This window comes from Mytilus trossulus, chromosome 13, assembly GCF_036588685.1.
Source record: "Mytilus trossulus isolate FHL-02 chromosome 13, PNRI_Mtr1.1.1.hap1, whole genome shotgun sequence".
Lineage (NCBI taxonomy): Eukaryota > Metazoa > Mollusca > Bivalvia > Mytilida > Mytilidae > Mytilus > Mytilus trossulus.
Window position 1 is genome coordinate 888,192 of NC_086385.1, and position 21,112 is coordinate 909,303.

Here is a 21,112-nt window from a genome sequence, read left to right on the forward strand (position 1 = left end):
TGACGAAATTGACATTGCATAAAATATAGAAATCAACGACAACGGAAGCCCGCAATGAACGGTGTTTTATCTTTTGCTGACGACAACTTCCAAATCTACTTAGGACCAGGATTTTTTAAGGTAAAAAGTTACGAAATATATCAAAGTAGTTCACATTTCATTTGGTTAGTATGGTGATCACGAAATCAAATAACGTGTTAAAACTTGGGGCATTTTAGTTGGTTCCAACATGTCCGTCCTGGGACAACTCGGACCGTCTTAAAAAGACAACTCAGACAAAGACAAAAGGAACATGTTTACTAAGTTTCAAGTTGATTGGACTTCAACTTCATTAAAAACTACCTCGACCACAAACGTTTACCTGAAGTGGGACAGACAGATGGAGGAGTGCACGCACAGGCCAGAAAACATAATGCCCATAATTGAGGCATACAAAATGTAAAATAACAACTTTAGAAAATTATGTATCTAGTATATTGCAGCAAAATAGGCTAGAAAGGGCTAAAGAGAAAAACAGTATCAGCGAATACATTGGTTCACAGAAAATTAGACTTTGAAATAAATAAATAAATAAAAGATTAAAGGAAAAAAAAAATAACGAGTCTGATGAGAAATATCTAAATTGATATTTCCTTTTTATTCCAAATTTGAGTATATATAAAATGATATCGTAAGCATTAAATTTGCCTCAATGTAGTTACTGCCCTGTAATAAAAGTGAGGTATGTGTATCTGACACAATAAAGCTCAAGTTAAATGAAACCCTTTTTCAGACATCTCAAGTATATTTTAAATAATATTAATAATTTTATTAAATGAACTTTTCAGAAGTGTTTCCCGACTTTTTTGTAAATTTTCAATGCATTGTAAGTCAGGTTATGTATTTTGAAACGACCACAGAACAAACCATTTATTTTGTGATTATCAAGGCTCCCCCCCCCCCCCCCCCAGAATATTAAACAGTTGCCTCCTTAGAAGGACACTATATGGACAACTAGCTGGATAAATAATAAAACACACGGACAATAACAGTAAGGGTACGACCGTTTGTTATTCTAAGGATGGGAATGGGGCAGCACGATTTTTTGCGGATTTTTTAAAATTATTTTTTAAGTCTAAAAAATTGTCGCCAAGCATGCCTATTGATTCCAGCTCTTACCAGGCCACCATATTTATATTCAAAGACCTCCTGCCACCTCCCCCTTTTAACCCCAAAATTTAATTGATTTTCTACACGAGTTTAAATTTATTGATTGTTAGTTGTTTGCTTTTAACGTCAAGCGACTAATATTTCATATATAGTTTAGACAGGACGCGAAATTTAAAGTCATGCACGAAAAATGTATACAATAACATAACCAAAGAGATGTGGTATGACTGCCAATTTGGTAACTATCAACTGGAGATCAATGAAGTAGTTTTATTAATTATAACCAACCGTGCGGCCTTTGACAAAAAATGACAAATACCCATACTGTATATCAGTTATAAAAGGCCACGACAAAAAAAATGTGAAACAATTAAGACGAAATAAACTAACGGCCTAAGGGACGACATCAAAAGTTCAATGAAGGATAACTAGAGCCTCTTAAGAGCCTGTGTTGCGCACCTTGGTTTATGAGTGTATTAAACAAAGGAAAACGATGGATTCATGACAAAATTGTTTTTGGTGATTGTGATCTGTTCGTAGATCATACTTTACTCATCATTCTTGCTACTTACAATTTTCTCTATCTGTAATGAACTTGGCCCTTTAGTTACAGAGGAACACATTTTGTAAAAACTTACCCAAATTTACCAAATTAATGAAAATTGTTAATTGAAAATTGACTATAAAGGGCAATAACTCCTAAAGGGGTCAATTGACCATTTCGGTCATGTTGACTTATATGTAGATCTTAATTTGCTGAACATTAATGCTATTTGCATTTTATCTCTATATATGAAAGCATTCAAGATAATAACCAAAAACGGCTAAATTTCTTTAAAAATTACCAATAGGGGGACAGCAACCAACCAACCAGTTGTACAATTCATATGAAAATTTTAGAGCAGATATATAAAAATATACTGTAATAATGATTTTGGCTCAGTTTGGTTGAATTTGGTCCAGTAGTTTCAGAGGAGAAGATTTTTGTAAACAAATTACGAAAAATTGGTAAAAAAAATGACTATTAAGTGTAATAACTCCTTAAGGGATCAACTTATCATTTCGGTCATGTTGATTTTTTGTAGATCTTGCTTTGGTAGACATAATGGCTGTTTACAGTTGATCTCTATCTATAATAATGTTCAAGATAATAACAGAAAACGGACAAAATTTCCTTAAAATTACCAATTCAGGGACAGTAACCCAACAACCCATTGTCCGATTCATCATTCTTTGGTTTCAGAGTGATAAGCCAAAACATACATTTAACCCCTATGTTCTTTTTTTAGCCATGGAGGCCATCTTGGTTAGTTTGGTTAGTTTGGCGGGTCACCGGACTCAATTTTTAAACTAGATACCCCAATGATGGTTGTGGCTAAGTTTGGTTAAATTTGGCACAGTAGTTTCAGAGGAGAACATTTGTTTATAAGTTAACGACGACGGACGCTCAAAATTCGGATTTGTGGACATGTTTTTCCTGTCGACAGGAATACATAACTTTTTTGTATTAAAAGATAAACAGATAAACATAATCTGTTTTATGTTAAATTATTTGTAAATTCTGTTTTATATATAAAATGTTCTTTAAATGTGTGCAATTTGTTGGGGTTTTTTTCATCAAATAATCCATATTTTTTAACGAAAGTTTACTTTTAAACACTATTTTTATTTGTTTTTTTTAACTGAAAAAAGTTTTAAATGTCTGAATATCTATATTATTTATTTTTATTAAACATAATTTGGCTAATTTATAAACTCTGCACTTTCCCTCTTTTTTGCCAAATTGAGTCCTGTTACCAGGAAATGGTAAACATATGATCTAAGGGTAGAATATTTTTTTGTTAAGCTCATCTAATAAAGTTTAATTCCGCGGTCACACTAGGCAACGATCGCAACACGATCTGTGAAAAAATGCAAATGTTGACGATCGTAGTGCGATCTTGAAGATCACAGTAAGGTCGTATCACGGTCGTGGTGAGGTCTTCAAGTTCGTGATGAGCGTATACAACTTTGAACATGTTCAAAGCAATCGTGGTGGAATCAGGTATTAGTGAGTTCGCACTAAGGTCGTGGTAAGATCGCAAAGGTCGCTGTGTCATTATAGCGAGAGCGTAGTAAAAGCGTGATTCTATTCGGAGAGACCAGTACCATAGTGTGGAAACGGAACTGTACGGTTTTCCAATAATTTGGTCATTCGGGAGACCTGCAAAAGGGGCCCCGACATTTGCAAAATAACAAGTTGTTTGATGAAAATTTGATGAACTCTTATGTTTCTAACTTTCTATATATAGCTATGTAACGTTTCTGCTTCAAGTTTTGGTAGCTAAAATATTCTTATAAAGAACCAATAAAATAATAAGAAAGCTATGTGCATCCAAACGTTTTCCTTAGAATGATGGAGCTCCATGTGAAACGATCCAATTTGTCACACAACAGCGATCAAAAATGTATAAAAAACATCGAAAAATGTATAAAAAAAACATCGAAAAATCAATGTTTGCTACCTGAATTTCCACATGTACCTTTTCTGATATATAGTCGTACCTGTCTGAAAGTTTTGAAGTCATTGTTCCAGAAGAAATCCAAATATATTCATTTTCTCCATGTCGGATATTTTTATTGACTGTAAAATCGCTTGCAAGTTTACTGTACAATCACTCTGAGCCTTCCTGAACAATATATATGAGAAGAACATAAACCGTGTACTATCTCTTCTGCCACATTCATGATTAGTTTATGTTTTCCATGATACTTCTGTCATATAAATATTTATTAAAACTACTGTAATCCAATGCTGCAACACATGTCTGGAATGAGTTTCTCTTCTTTTTCTGTTACAATTTAATATCAGTTAGTTATTTTGTATTGTTATCAATTTTTTATACCTAAATTACACACTCAAAAGTTGAGGCTGCCTGAGTTTTTCGAATTTTTTTTATTTTGTGGAATTTCAGGGTGTTCCGTGGTTTGGATCCCGCACCTGATCTGAAATCGTCATTGATAGTATTAAATGATGATCCGATCATTCAACTGATTTTTTTATAGTTTGGTCTTGTGTTGTGATAGGTTTGTTTTTTTTTAGAAATGAGCGCACACAGACTTTTTTATGTACCTGTTTTAAGTCAAAAGCCCGTAGTTCAGTGTTTGTCGTTGGTTCGTGTATGTAATATATGTTTTTCGTAAATTGTTTTATTATGAATTAGGCCGTCAGTTTGTGTATTAATTCTTATTTTTCATGTCGGAACCTGTTATTGCCGACTATGATTGCTTAAATCCATTTATTTGTTTAACTTTGAAAATCCTATCACATCTCCTTATTTTTATATTGAAGATATAAATATGGTTTGATAAAATGTTGTTCTCACTATAAAAAAACTTTTTCGTTAATTTGTCGGATTCTATAGTTGGGAATATTGAAAAGTTCCCGATATAAAAAAAAGTCATGTTGTTTTCTCTGTCTTTCAGATAACAAGGCCTCTCCAATCCTTGATAAAGTTTAATTTTACTGGAGCTTTTTCCTCCAGTAGTTATAGCTTGTAGTAAACAGAAATCTCATTGGAAATTATACCACATCTTCTTATTTTAATATCGTGTTTATTGACCTATATAATACGTGTCTTTTCTTGGATCCATGGTTAGCTACCACCATTTCACATTCGAATTCCTTTATCAAGTTACAATATCCCGATCCTATGATGAAAAATTCTTTGTTTTATTGTTCAAATATGTATTTATTATTTTGTTTACATTGCTGGTCAAAAACATATTAAGTAAAATTCGAAATATGCTAATTACCCTTGCAGAGCATCTAGTCACCTTTTTTTATATAAATATTTATTTTGTACGAGGATTATTTTCATTTTTATTTGAGATTAGATTCTAAACATATTTTGTACTGTCCTTTTCTTTTTGTCTTGTATACTTATTCAGTGGTTGTTTGTTTATGTGTTCAATTTGTTTTTCGTTCGTTTTTTGTACATGAATAAGCCGTTAGTTTTCTCGTTTTACATTGTTATTTCGAGGCCTTTTTAGTTTTATAGCTGACTATGCGGTATGGCCTTTGCTCATTGTTAACGGGCGTGCGATGACTTATTGTTAGTAATTTCTGTCATTTTGGTCTCTTTTGGAGAGTTGTCTATTTGGCAATCATACCACATCTTCATTTTTTATATCTATTGTAAACATTTTGTTTTTGTCTCTGATATAGTCACCTTAAAAGGGTTCCTTGATAGGATCTTAATTGTTAAAATGACTGGTTTTGTGCTAATTTCCATTTCAAATACCATATATAAATATAATAGGACAGACAATGAATATGGAATGCCATAGCTGTGTCACAGGGGAAAAATGGACAAAAATTGATTTTGATACTTTTTGGACATTTTGTTAAAGATTTTGTAAAACCAGTGATTTTGTTATATTTGAAATATTTCACTAGGGATTTTGATATTTTTATTGAGCAAGATTTAAGTCGAGTTTAGAAGATTAAGCTGATATAATTTCATGTTTTAATTTGGTTTTTTTAAATGGCGACATTTTACTTCAAAATGATCTATTATTCCTGAGACTACTATAGCACATGTTATAGTAGTCTCAGATTATTCGTATTTGACAAGCCAAGGCTTTAATCCCATAAATAAGTCTGTATGTTCTATAATTGTTAATTATTATCTACATGTATGTATTAATTTTTCTGTTATCCCTTATTTGAATTTTCTCACTCATTTAGAGAAATATTTGTCAAGTACAAGTAGTTTTGGTTTGTTATATAAACTATGCTTAAAAAGGGGGGATTTTCCAATTTTGGGACAATAACTAACACTTTCAAAACAAGTTAAAAGAGCAACGGGCGTATCATGCGCTAAAGCGCAGCACTTTATTATCAGTACTGTTATCATTATGTTGAGTGAAATAAATATTATGTTCTGTAGACTGATCATTATGTTCAGTAAAATAAATATTATGATCAGTTCAAACAACTTTATGATCAGTGGTCAAAATGTTTTATGTTTGGTTCAAAACATATTATACTAGGTGGTTAATCAATTACTTTCAGTGCTTTTTTTTTATTATGTGGTGTTGGTAGACTTCCGAAAATAACCGAAAACATGTATATTTCGGGTTTATTTTCATACTGTCAACATGTCGTCTGCTGTACAACGTGCTCTTGCAGAACTTAATCTGCAAATCTTTCAAATTAAAAAGTATAAAGATGATAGGATAGAATATGACACTTTTCAGCACCTTATTGATCAAGACTTGATCAGACTAGGTGTTGAAACTATTGGTAATAGAATAAAGATTGAGGGAAGCGATGAGGATGATTCTGTGACTATATGACACAAACATTAGCAACTATAGGTCATCATAATGCCCCCAATAATTAGAAAAAGCCCCCGCATAGTCAGCTATAAAAGAGGGAGGAAAGATACCAGAGGGAGTGTCCCCGAAATGCTGTGTGGTAGACAGTGTTATTAATTAATTACTAGCGCCCTTGGGAAAACTTCAAATTTCATAATTAATGTATTTCATTGTTAAATAATTTACATGAAGCTTATATAAGTATATGTTTGTTAATTGCATAGCTTTTGCTATTTGAATTCGTTGGTTAAAGACATTTATTTATATTGTAAAGTTTAATATTTGCATCGTCGCAAAATCTTTGGTTACCCTCTTTCTATACATTCAGTGAGAAACTTATATATTTTATAGATCATACAGAGACCAACTTAGGAAATTGATAATTCATGTCTATCCTTTTTATTTGATGCGTTTTGTTATTTGATTTAGCCATGTGATTATGGATGTTCCGAATTGAGTTTTCTCTTATACCCCAGTCCCACTAAGCCAATCGCACTACGATCTGTGGAAAAAATGCAAATTTTGATGATCGTGTAGGTCGCAGTAAGGTCGTTCCACGGTTGTGGTGAGATCTTCAAGATCGTGAAGAGCATGGCCAACTTTGAACATGTTCAAAACAATCGTGGTGCGGTCGTGGCGAAATTAGGTCGCAAAAGAGCACATCAACCAGAGAATTAAGTTAATAAACACAAAGCTGTAATAAATTCCAGTAATTTTAAGTTTTGGAAGCTCTTTGGTATTTTATTAGGTACTTTAAATGAAAAGAAAAATTACAAGTAACATATCTTATTAGTTTAAACGAGTAAGCACTAGGGACTATATTCGTGAAAAACGAAGCAAAGAAGAACAGACAATTGTGATCTCGGTCGTATATTGGTATGACGTTGGCGTCGTTGTCGTCGTCGTCGTCCGAAAACATTCAAGGTATTTTCGCACTTTAACTTAAGGTCAAGGAACAGTAAATGGGCCTTGTCGCAGATTTTGCTTAAAATTTGCATACAACCTTGGCTCGTTGAACTTCAACTGAAAATCGAAAAAATAATACATTTATCTCTTTTATTATCTGAAAAATTGCAGATTGATTTCTTTTAATATGGGTGAATATTTGTATAGAAAGCACATAAAATCGACGAAAAACCTTCTAAAATTTGTCTTAAAATCGAAAAATCTCTAATTCTACTCCATAGATTTTTCTTAAAAAACTATATGTTGTTGACACATAAATTTCTGTTTTAATGATATAAAATAATCATAGGGTCACCGACTTCGTTTTTTGTCTAAAAATCAATTTGTTACCTTGTTGGTAGTAAAAAAACGTCAAAAATCAACGTTTTACGGCCTGCAACGCGATAACGTTACGATTATTTCAACGTTTTGGTGGATTTTTCACAAAGAACGCAACTTTGAATGAGGTATACCGTTAAAACGAAGTCGGTGACACTATCTTTATTTTGCATCATTATAACCGAAATTTATGTATCAACAACATATAGTTTTTTAAGAAAAATCTATGGAGTAGAATTAGAGATTAGGCGATTTTAAGAAAAATTTGAGAAGGTATTTCGCCGATTTTATGTGCTTTCTATACAAATGTTCACCAATTTTGTAAGAATCAATCAGTAATATTTCAAATGATAAATGAGATAAATGCATTATTTTTTCGATTTTCAGTTGAAGTTCATCGAACCAGAGTTGTATGCAAAATTTTACTGAAATCTGTGACATAGCCCATTTACTGTAACTTGACCTTAAGTATAAGTAAAAAGAAACCTGTGAAATTTAAACACAAGGTTTATGACCATAAAAGGAAGGTTGGGATTGATTTTGGGAGTTCTGGTCCCAACAGTTTAGGAATTAGGGACAAAAAGGGCCCAAAATAGCATTTAACTTGGTTTTCGCACAAGAACTTTCAGTAAACTGAATTCTATTAAATTTTAACATAAGGTTTATGACCACAAAAAGAAGGTTGGGATTGATTTTGAGAGTTTTGGTCCCAACAGTTTAGGAATTAGGGGCCAAAATACGGCTCAAAAATAGCATTTTTCTTAGTTTTTGCACAATATCTTTAGTATAAGAAAATAGAAATCTATGAAATTTCACGCAAGGTTTATGACGACAAAAGGAAGGTTGGGATTGACTTTGGGAGTTTTTGTTTTCGTATAAAGCTGTGCCCTACGGAGCATCTGGTTCTTTTAGTGGTTAAAAGCGTGGAATTCATTATCCAGTGAAATAAAAAAAAAGTAAAAAAGTATATCTACTTTCAAATACTCTTACAAGTCATTATATTGTTTTAAGTGTCAAATGTATGAGTTAAGCCACAATGTATTATACTATAGGTGTTTTTTATACGACCTCAAACATTTTTTTGGATCGTATAATGGTATGATGTCGTTGTCGTCTGCGTCGTCCGAAGCCCAATTGGTTTCCGGACAGTTTCTCTAGTTTAAAAAAATAGATCTTAATGATTTTTTTTCAGAAGGGTCAATACCACAAAAGGAAGGTTGGGATCGATTTTGGGGATGGTTGTCCAACCGTTTTGGAATAAGAAGCCCAAAAACAAGGATTTTTCTAGTTTAAGGATAATAACTTGTGTATAAGTATTTCATTTGCTCTGAAATTGTACCACAATGTTTAAAACCACAAGTAGAAGGTTTGGATTCGTTTACGGGGTTATGGGTCAAAAGTTTAGGAATAAAGGACCAAAAAGGGACCAAAAGCAAGCATTTTTCTAGTTTTAAGACAATAAATTGTGTGTAATTGTATTGACCTCTCTAAAATTGTACCACAATGTTCCACATAACAAAGGGGAGGCTAGGATTAAGTTTTGGAATAATTGCCCAAATATGTAGGAATTAGTGGGGCCAAAAAAGGGCAAAAAAGAAGCATGTTTCTAGTTTCCAAACAAAAATTGTTTAGGTGAATGAATCTCTCTGAAATTTGTATACAAGGTTCCATGCTACAAGGGAAATGATGGGATTGAGTTGAAGGGTTATTGCTTAAAAAGGGGGTTTCAATAAAAAAAATAATTAGGGGAGTTAAATTTTTTAAGGGATTCCTTTTTTTCAAAACTTTTTGAAATTCGAATTTTGAAAAATTTCAAGAAGAAGCCTTCAAGTGAACATGTTTAACCCCGCCGTATTTTTGCGCTTATCCCAAGTCAGGAGCCTCTGGCCTTTGTTAGTCTTGTATTATTTTAATTTTAGTTTCTTGTGTACAATTTGGAAATTAGTATGGCGTTCATTATCACTGAACTAGTATATATTTGTTTAGGGGCCAGCTGAAGGACGCGTCCGGGTGCGGGAATTTCTCGGTACATTGAAGACCTGTTGTCGACCTTCTGCTGTTGTTTTTTTATTTGGTCGGGTTGTTGTCACTTTGACACATTCGCCATTTCCATTCTCAATTTAATTCAATTGCACAGTATTGTACAGTAGATTTGTTAGATCTCTGGCCACATTTTGTTGGTGACAAAAACCTTTATCATGACAAAAATTCGATAACAATCCAAATTCAGACAGTATCAAGCTTGAATATTGTGACCAAATTTGCTCCAACCGTTCAGGGTTGGACCACTGCGGTCGTATAAAGATGTGCCCTGCGGAGCACCTTGTTGTTGTCATTATAGTTTGTTTATTTAGATCTATTGTTTACATTTGTATATTAGTAAATTATGCATTCATGTAGTTGATATTGTATGTAGAGAGCCTTATTGAAATTTGGTTTAATACTAATAAGTTTTTATTATTATTATTATTATAACTCGCAACTCAACTTTTAAAACTCGCAACTCGACTTTTGTAACTCGCAACTCGACTTTTGTAACTCGCAACTCGACTTTCGTTACTCACAATTCAATACTCGCAACTCGACTTTCTTAACTCGCAACTCGACTTTCTTAACTCGCAACTCGACTTTCTTAACTCGCAACTCGACTTTCTTAACTCGCAACTCGATACTCGATAAAAAGTGAATCTCTTGCGAATTGTCGAAATGATGTCAGAGGCGGATTAAGGGGGGGGGGGGCGTACAGTCCCCCTTTTTTGGAAAAAAAACCTGCTTGCTTATAAAAAGAATCAGCGAAGCTTGACTGGAGTGAGGCCCCTCTTAAGCAGTCAGCGGGCCCCCACTTATAAAAATTACTGGATCCGCCACTGGATGTCGCCATCAAAACTGTGTCACTTAATAATTTGTCTCCGGGTATATTGTTATGCAATCTGTAACTTTACTACAATGATTCTTTTATGGTTGCCATGGTTAGGGTTTAAGGGTTGTTTTGTTTTAAGGGGACAATAATTTGATGGGGTTTTTTTTTGGGGGGGGGGGGGAGTTGACGAATAGATCTAATCATTTTGATCTGTTGCTACGCAAGTTTATATTTTACTACAGCAAAGCTTCATTTTTAGGCAGTTAAGCTGCCTTATGCGAGCACCCTAGATTTGTGTTCTACCCAATAAATGCTGAATTATGTGCCATTGTTATTATCTAGCTGGATGTTATGTTATTTATAACTAATTGGACAGTTTTTTTTATACTTTTAATTCTTGATTACAAAAAATATGATCAGAAAAAACTGAAATGATCGTAGATTTATCAAAAAGTTTTGAAGTTGCACATAGGAAGTAGGGCACATTATGAATCTTTATGTAGTTTATTATCCCCTGAGATTTTGACTAAGCTGTCAAAGAACAAATGTATGAAATGTTTAATCGCCGAAATCTCTAAAGACAAGTAGTTTAGATTTCAATGGCAAAAGTCGTAGGAATATTGTTTGTCATCAATACGTAGTCAATTACGTCAGTAATCTTAAAATAAGTTCGACTGATCATGCTGTTGGCGGCAATTTTAAATTATAAGACGAAATTTTTGTATCTTTTCAATTTGGAGGCAGGGGTTCAAATTAGCGGCCTTCCACTTTTGCAGTCGGACATTCGACTTGGTTAAGCTATGCTCGACATTCCCGACTTGAGAGGAAATAAAAAAAATAACTTTGCAAACCTTTTTACTAAAGTCGGCTCCTAATAAACGATCTCAAAACTTGTTTTAGCATTACTATGCATGACAGCGATGTTCATTTTGTTCAACCGCTAGCTTTATACAGAAAATCGCCGACAAATAATGTGTAAATTCGAGTAAAATCGTATCTGACAAAAACAACATTGAAAACAAAATGGCTGATATGAGGTACAAATGTAGCACTCCACAGTTAGGTGTGTAGTTTCGCATTTTGGCCCGTGAATTTTTCAAATATGAGAGCTAGTGTGCAATAAAATTCATTTTTGGATAGCTGAGTATTAAAATAGCCTTTGTATTTACATTGTCTTATCGGGGCCTTTTATAGCTGACAATATGCGGTATGAGCTTTGCTTATTGTTGAAGGCCGTACTGTGACCTATAATTATTAATGTTTGTGTCATTTTGGTCTTTTGTGGATAGTTGTCTCATTGGCAATCATACCACATCTTCTTTTTTATTTTTGTATTGGGTTTATATGAACATCGATATTATGTAATAATAGGCTGTTTTCTGTATGACAGTCGTCCGTATTTGCAGGGCCCTACCATACATTGGTCCGGCAATTATTGTTATGTTTTTTTTCAACTTTTTATCGCACGAACTTTTTGTGATTGGATTTTACGAAAAAATGAGGCGAAAGTCACCCATTTTTTATTTGATCTTGAGGAAGATTTATGAAAACAGTTTCTAAAAAGGTATCACGCAACGGCATTGAAATTCTAGTTTGATCCAAATTTAACATGTTAACCCCCCTTTTTGCAATATTTTATGGTTAATAAATGCAGAATGTTGCCATTGATAAACATAAAAGGAATCAATTTTCACTCTTTTAACTTTTGAACATCAAATCTATAAAATATACTGATTACATACGTCTGTACATGTACAACACAAATAGTTAGGTTAATGTATTAGAAATCCAGGAATAGGAGATGATTTATAAACATTTTGTGGCTAATTTTTTACTGTGGAGTGCTACCTGAGACGAAAAGTACAATACCGGATTCGATTCCGGAAGCGGATATCGGTAATTCCGGGTTTTGGCGATCTTTGAAATTTTAAAAAAATCAAACAGATGGCAAAATACATCTTTGCATGGTAAATAAAAATAAACACTAGAATTGAAAACCAAAAGATATATGTAAAAGAACGAAAAAAACAGAAAATATTTTGTACTGAAACTCAAAATTACTTTTTGACAAATATTAATGTCAAAATCCAATACAATGTGAGTCTTTGTGACAGCTGGGAACAGTATATCTAACAATGTATATGGTCCTGGTGACAGTATAATTTTTCTTTAACAGTAAGGAATGTTGGTAAAGCAAGTTAGATGCTTTTAAAGTGTAAAAATATTACTGCAATTTCAATAGGTATTTTTTTCTCAATTTTGATGGGTCAGTTAAAATAGCAGTAAGTTTCTTATTGTACACATAGAGTGCAACTAGATTATATGCTATCTGAATGTAAGCAAATCATATGATATGTATGTGGAGTCCTTTAGGGCACTCTACCCCTCCTGTTTGATAACTTTGAAACTGATGAGATCCCCACCTCTCAACCATATATATATTCATATATTGGACTATATAACTGATCAAATGAAATATAGGGGGAGTCCCTGCAGTCACCCAGTCCCTCCTGTTGTTTGAGAACTTGGAAACAGTCGAGATCCCCACCTTTAAATTAAACCATATATTTTCATGTACATGTATGGGACAATAGAACTAATCAAATGAAATATAGGGAGAGTCCTACCAATCCTGTTTGATAACTTAGAAACAGATGAGATCTCCACCCCTCAACCATATATATTCATGTATTGGTCTATATAACAAATCATATGAAATATAGGGGAAGTCACTTGGGTCCCCTACCCCTCCTGTTTGAAAACTTGATAACGGTCGAGATCCAGACCCCTAAACCATATATATTCATGTATGGGACAATATAAAAAATCAAATGAAAAATAGGGGTAGTCCATAGGGTCACCCAACACCCTCTTGTGTGTGTTTTGAGAAACTGTAAAAGATTCAGATATCAACTCCTAAACCATATTATTCATTCCTGTTTGTCATTTTAAAAAGATTGAATGACATACAAGGTCAATATCATAGGCGTCACATATGCATAACACTTTGTTAGAACTAACACCTGTAATTTTATTCCAAACTTCGACATAATGGACTTGGGGTGAAGGTGGGAGTCATTTACATTTACTATGGACAGGTCAGTCAGACCTCACCATTGACCCCTGTAGTAGTAAACATTTGTCTGATTTGTGTCTCATAACTTTTGGAATGTAGAACACAAACTCAGTTTACTTTCCAGGGAAGCAAGTCCATTCATACTTCTACAAGCTCGTACTAAAGAACTAAAGTCAACTTGAACTACTAACAGTCAACTAATACCAACAATTACGATCAACTAGAAGAACTGCAATCATTGCGAATTTGTACCACTGCTGACTCAAGACTCATGACCATGAAAAAAAGTATACTTGATATATGTGTTGCTATTGAAAACCTTGATAAAATATGAATTATTTGCCTTAATGATTTAATTTAATTCATTAAATGAACATACATGTACAATTATATATGAATGTTTAATGTTTGTTCTTTTAAATCTTGAAAAAAAAATTTGAAGCAATATTAATATTGCCACAGTTTTCATAATTATGTTTGCCTTGGTTTTTGGTTAACTGCCTACAGTGCTTACAGCGCTTTGATTACTTTTTTATACTACCGTCAAAATTTTGACGGGACGTATTATGTTATACAAATGTCCGGTGTCCGTCCGTCTGTCCGTTGTCCGGCGTAAACATGTCGGGCCGTAACTTGAGAACGACTTATCCAAATTTCACGAAACTTATTGTAGTTGTTTCTTGTGATAGTCAAATGATCTGTATACTTTTCGGTCAAAATAAGATTAAAACGTTTTGAGTTACGGCACTTTGTAACTAAAATAGGGGTGTGTTTTTTCACATGTCGCACTGTATATCAAAAACATTTTTTGATTATTGCTTAAAACTTTACACACTTCTTAGTTATATTAATTTTAAGATCTGTATACTTTTTGGTGATGATTCAAAATTTCATTTTTGAGTTATTGAGTATTTTGTAAAAAAGGGGGAGGGGATTTTTGCATGTCGCGCCGTATCTCAAAAACGATTTATGATTATTGCTTAAAACTTTACACTCTTTTTTGTTATATTAATCTTAAGATCTGTATACTTTTTGGTGATGATTTAAAATTTTGTTTTTTTCAGTTATTTAGTATTTCGTAAAAAAGGGGGAGGGTCTTTTTAACTGCCACGCCGTATCTCAAAATCAATTTATGATTATTGCTTAAAACTTTACACACTTCTCTGTTGTATTGATCTTAAGATCTGTATACTTTTTGGTGATGATTTAAAATTTCATTTTTCAGTTATTTAGTATTTTGTAAAAAAGGGGGAGGGTATTTTTACATGCATGTCACGCCGTATCTCAAAATCAATTTATGATAATTGCTTAAAACTTTACATACTTCTTTGTAACATTAATCTTAAGATCTGTATACTTTTTGGTTTTGATTCAAAATTTTATTTTAGTGATATTTAGTTTTTTTGGGTTCATATGTCCCTCTGTATCTCAAAAACAATATATGGTTATTGCTTAAAATTTTCTCAAAAAATATTTATGATTATTGCATTAAACTATTTATGATTATTGCATTAAACTATCACACAAGACGACAGGCGTATCATGCGCTCATGGCGCAGCTGTTTATTTTAATTTGTACACAATTTACTACCTGCATTTTAAGTTGCAGAGAGTTAATTTTCCTCATGCTCTGGGCATGTTGTGCAAAATAATTACTTTCAAGTCTTATCAGCCTATAGTAAAGTTTAAAAAGAATTGGTTGTCATATTTGTTTTAGCCCACTTTGCTATATTCATAAATTTTTATTCGTTATCATTGTCCGTTAACTTATCTAAAATTGTAAAAACTGTTTTCCTCTGCATACTAATAAGCTTAATTATTTTACCAAACTAGGGAACAAGAAATCTTCATAGGGATACATAGATTGAACATTTTCTAAATGGATCCACAGAACTCTGTGTCTCACCTGCAGTTGCTGCTGTTAGTGTAAAAGTGTGATGTTGGCTATAAAAGTGAGTATATTTATTAGTAAAATACAGAATTTAAAAAAATAATATATGTGCATGTATCATACTCCATCCATGAACTATGGATAATTTAAACAATGTTATAGCAATAACTAAAAAAAATTCATAGATCTAATTTTAAGGGTTAACTTATTATAGCTCTTCATCTTTTATATACGATTTGGATTTTAAATATTTTGACCACGAGCATCACTGAAAAGACAAGTTTTGTCGAAATGCGCATCTGGTGCAGAACAAATTCCGTAATAATAACCCTGATTGGTAAGGTTACCGTAGTATTTGATGATTATTTAAGAAAATTGTACCCTGAATTTTTATATTAAGATTTCAGCAACAGAATGAAGAATTCCAAGAGTCTAATACGGTTTATTAAACAGGATTTTATCATTGAATCAACATCCTACAAGGATATAACATACAAATAAGTAATTATGTGCAGGGAAGAACATTTAAACAAAACTGTAAGAGACATACAGTGGTGTATTTTTAAAGAGATCGAAAGAACCTTTAATAACTTGCCATGAGTGTATATTTTCCAAACCAGAAGCTCGTTCATAATAATATACAATTTAAATTAAAATTATTGTATGAACATTACAGATAAAGTCTCAAAATAGAAAATTTAGTTTCAAATGAAACATTTAAGTACAAAACATTGAAATAGTCCTTTCCATGTTGTGGGACATGTAGAAAGTTTATGCTTTCACCATTCATGTAGCTCCATATAGAGGAATACCATACCAAAAAAAACCGCATTCGTATCCGACAGCAATCAATCGATAAAAAAACACCAATTAACATGACATGAGACAAGCAATGAGAAGGTTCCTACCTTGATACAGGCGTTTGAAAACTACTGAAGAGCTGTCTAAAAAAGGCATTAAAGTTTTATTTTTATTGAGAAAATATAATATGTCAAATTTTAATTTTGTTCCCACTAATTTGTCATGTAAATTATTTGATACTCTTATCATGATAAGACCTATTTTGACATACAACTCTGAGATTTGGTTTATGGATAATTTTCAGTCAGCTTATAGAGCATCCAATAGAGCTGCAGTAAATAATACATTTTGTGATACTCTTGCATTAACAGAAAAATATCCCTTTGAGAAGGTTAATTCTAAATTTTGTAAAGCAGTATTAGGACTGAAAAAGACAGCCACTAACATAGGTGCTAGATCAGAATTAGGTAGATTTACTTTGGACTCCTATATAAAAACTCAAACACTCATGTTTTTTTATAGAATAAATTGTAATGATATTAATCCCCTGGTTAAAGAATCTCTACAAACAAACATAAATTTACATTCAGAAGGAATTTATTCTTGGTACTCATTTGCAGATAGAATTTTTAAAGAAATGAAAATAAATCCAGAAAATTACTCTAATAATAATGTACCTTTTAAACAATCAAAAAACATGTTAAAATGTAATATAAAAAAGTGTGTTTCAGAGGAATATGAAAAAAATACTTTAATTAAACTTTCAAAAATGGATTCCTCATCCAAACTTTGTCTTTATGGGAAATTAAAAAATAATTGTCAGTCTGAGGAATATTTAAATTGCAATAATTTTATACATAGGCAGTTACTCTCAAAATTTAGACTAAGTGATCATTCCCTAGGCATTGAATTAGGGAGGTACAGAAACATTCCAGGAGCACAAAGATTATGTAAAAAATGTGAAGTCTTAGATGACGAATATCATTTCTTTTTGTATTGTGACATTAACATATCTTTGCGTTTTAATCTTTTTGTTTATCTAAAAGACTATGTACCATTATTTCAGCATCTTGATGCATTCAATAAACTTAAAACACATTCTAAACCCCATCCCTGAACTTGTTTGTCATATTGGAGTCTTCATTAAACAGTCTTTAGAACTGAGGGAGTCAGACCCGTGTCAGACAAGGTTATGATGGTGTTTTTTACATACATTTATAATTGAACTCTAATGTTCTATTTTTCCATATATTGTATTGTATTATTTAGTATTTCATTGTATTACATTGTATTTCATTTTATTGCATTGTATAGTATAAAATTATTGTTTCATTGTATTGCTTGACCCTCATGGGTGTAATTTTGCAATAAAGATATTATGATAAATAAATTATTTTTAGAATATTAAGTTGATAAATGGATTAGAAAAAAATCTTCCGTTCTGTCTTTTGCAAGTAAGACCCTTTTCCCTGAGTAATTTGTTTCAAAGTTGATTAACAAATACAACTAAAATCCAGGATGCGAGACATTGATGTACATGACTTTGCTTGTCTTCTTTCTTTATTGTCGTGCCTGTGACATGCGAAAGATACAGATAACAATCCTACGGCGTTAGCTATTTGTATTGAGCTTGATATTTTATATGGTAATTGACTTTAACTGGAGGCTTCATACCTCGTGGCTTATACATGTATAACGAGTCTGTATTATGCCTGTTGGCCTTGACCTCATTTTCATTGTCAAGCAACTGCTTGAAAACAAATTTCTATTTTTATTATGTTAATTTCTCACTTACCTATTTGTGAACTACCGAATTGGACTATTTACCGGGTTTGTAATAACATGAGCAACAGGATGGGTGCTACATTTATATGTGGAACAGGATCAGCATACCCTTCAGGAGCACCCGAGATCAAACCCATGGTGGGATTCGTGTTGCTTAGTCATTAGTTTTCTATGTGTCTTGTAAACTATTATTTGTCTAATTTGCACAGGTCATTAGTCAATGTTAAATTTAGTTTTTTTTGTCTATTTCTTTTAGCAATACTAGTAGATAAAACTAGATATAGTGTATGAAATGATGTTATGATTTAAATGTCTTGTCTAGCAGAGGTCATCTGACGAGTCACCTTGACTTTATTTTTTCATGGTTCTGTCACCGGGGAAACTGGGTGACTTGTGAGGTTGTGCAACAAGAGCCTGAATGAATGGCCTCTTGTTACTGAAACTGTGTGATGCACCTGATCACACAACGAATGATTGCTGTGAATAGCAATGAGAACTCTGGAGACTGGAACTCGGGTGAAAACTAACTACTGAGACTCTGGAACTAGCGATGAATAAACCAATAATTCAGCATGGAATACTTTTACTTTTATTACGGATGGACTGTGTTCAGGGTAAAGTCCTGAGTCCGAATCTTGCTTATAAAAATTATAAACAAGTATTTATACACAATTGAATTGACAAGTATAGACATAACAAATAACAATTAATTTGAGTGATATTGTTCACTGACAAAGATTAAACTATTTTTAGAACTTGAAGAATAGATATTAAATGATAATCTGATTATGACAATTAAGAACATACATTATGAATAAGGTAAAATGTCACTAATTACATAACAGATTGAAACATGTCACTCAATGTCCAAACTAAGAATTAATTTGCATATCAAAGCATGTTGATTTTAAATCTTGAATACGAATGTAAATAGAAACGAAAATATAAAAGAAAATGAATTATAAAACACAGAGAATCAAAGTCTAAAATATCAAAACTGAGAATTTTAAATTAAAGTCCAAAATAATAAGCGAAGCTGCTTTTTCCACTGTCACATATGCCTCTCCTCCCAATTAAGTCCGTCCTCGGACTTAGCACTATCTGAATCGGCCTCCTCTGCGGTTGTTATAGTGTCTGTTGTTGTTATTGGGACGCTGTTGGTTTTGACGGGATACAAGATGGAGTTCGTGGTTAAGGTCCTGAAGTTGAAAAGTCAATTGAGAAATCGAGTCCGCTTGAAGATTTACCTTTGAACATAGATCTGCTTTTTCTTTTTCTAACGCTTGTTTTTCATTTTTCAATGATTGGATTTCATCCGAAAATTCGGTCGAACGCATATAGTAAAGATCTTGCACCATTTTAACAGTCCCGTCTTTTTCGATTACTTGGTCCTTTAATTCTTGAATTTGATTTACATATTCCTCTACGTTTATGCGCGAAGTACTTTCTTCTTTCTGTTGACGCAGGTTTTCAAGTTCTTGCTTGAACTGGTCTCTTTCTGATATGATAATTTGCTGATTCTTTAATTGAATTTTGAGTGCCTCGATGCACTTTTGCTGTTCTATATTTGTATTCCTTTCCTTGATATGTTTCTGTTTCACACTTTTTAATTCTGTTTTGAGCACATTTGAAATATCCAAATATTGAATGAACGGTGAATTACGCATACCAGAGAATGGTAAAGCACGGATAATATTTTTACACTGAATATAGCTGTTTATCCTAGCTGTATCGCGCTCTTTCTGTTTTCTGGATTTCACACTAACTGGTTTACTTTTGCTGTCCTTTGTAACTTTAGAAAAACACTTATATAATAATGTCCGAATTTTCCGCACGAGTAACATCTCTGGTTGAAAGAGTTACAAATATAATGTTTATGGAATTTACCGCATCTCCCACATGCTGGACTATAACCTGACTGGATGTTCCATGGTCTCCATTGTGGTCGGAAGCTGTACTCCATCACTGAATATTGTCTACGCTATTTATCTTGGGAACTCGCTTGGCTGCTTGAGGTCTCTGGGTCGTGTGCTGAGCATAGAAGTCAGCACGCCGTCGTCTTCCACCAATCTGTCACCGGGGAAACTGGGTGACTTGTGAGGTTGTGCAACAAGAGCCTGAATGAATGGCCTCTTGTTACTGAAACTGTGTGATGCACCTGATCACACAACGAATGATTGCTGTGAATAGCAATGAGAACTCTGGAGACTGGAACTCGGGTGAAAACTAACTACTGAGACTCTGGAACTAGCGATGAATAAACCAATAATTCAGCATGGAATACTTTTACTTTTATTACGGATGGACTGTGTTCAGGGTAAAGTCCTGAGTCCGAATCTTGCTTATAAAAATTATAAACAAGTATTTATACACAATTGAATTGACAAGTATAGACATAACAAATAACAATTAATTTGAGTGATATTGTTCACTGACAAAGATTAAACTATTTTTAGAACTTGAAGAATAGATATTAAATGATAATCTGATTATGACAATTAAGAACATACATTATGAATAAGGTAAAATGTCACTAATTACATAACAGATTGAAACATGTCACTCAATGTCCAAACTAAGAATTAATTTGCATATCAAAGCATGTTGATTTTAAGTCTTGAATACGAATGTAAATAGAAACGAAAATATAAAAGAAAATGAATTATAAAACACAGAGAATCAAAGTCTAAAATATCAAAACTGAGAATTTTAAATTAAAGTCCAAAATAATAAGCGAAGCTGCTTTTTCCACTGTCACAGTTCATTGGTTAATATGTAATTTTCATTGTTTTTGCTGTTTCTTGTATGAGATAAGCAATATAAAAACTATATTACGTGTGTATAATGATTGTCAGCTTAACATGTCTTTCTGACTTAAATTGGTTTATCTCTCATTGACTTCATT

General features: G+C 32.7%; 1 long non-coding RNA gene across 1 annotated transcript; it reads left to right on the forward strand.

Moving 5' to 3' along the window:
• The first annotated feature begins 27 nt into the window (after window positions 1-27).
• On the forward strand, window positions 28-16,568 carry LOC134695466 (uncharacterized). The gene is made up of 3 exons (XR_010102771.1): window positions 28-120; window positions 15,564-15,682; window positions 16,022-16,568. It is a non-coding gene; the product is annotated as an uncharacterized LOC134695466 (long non-coding RNA).
• The last annotated feature ends 4,544 nt before the right edge of the window (window positions 16,569-21,112 follow it).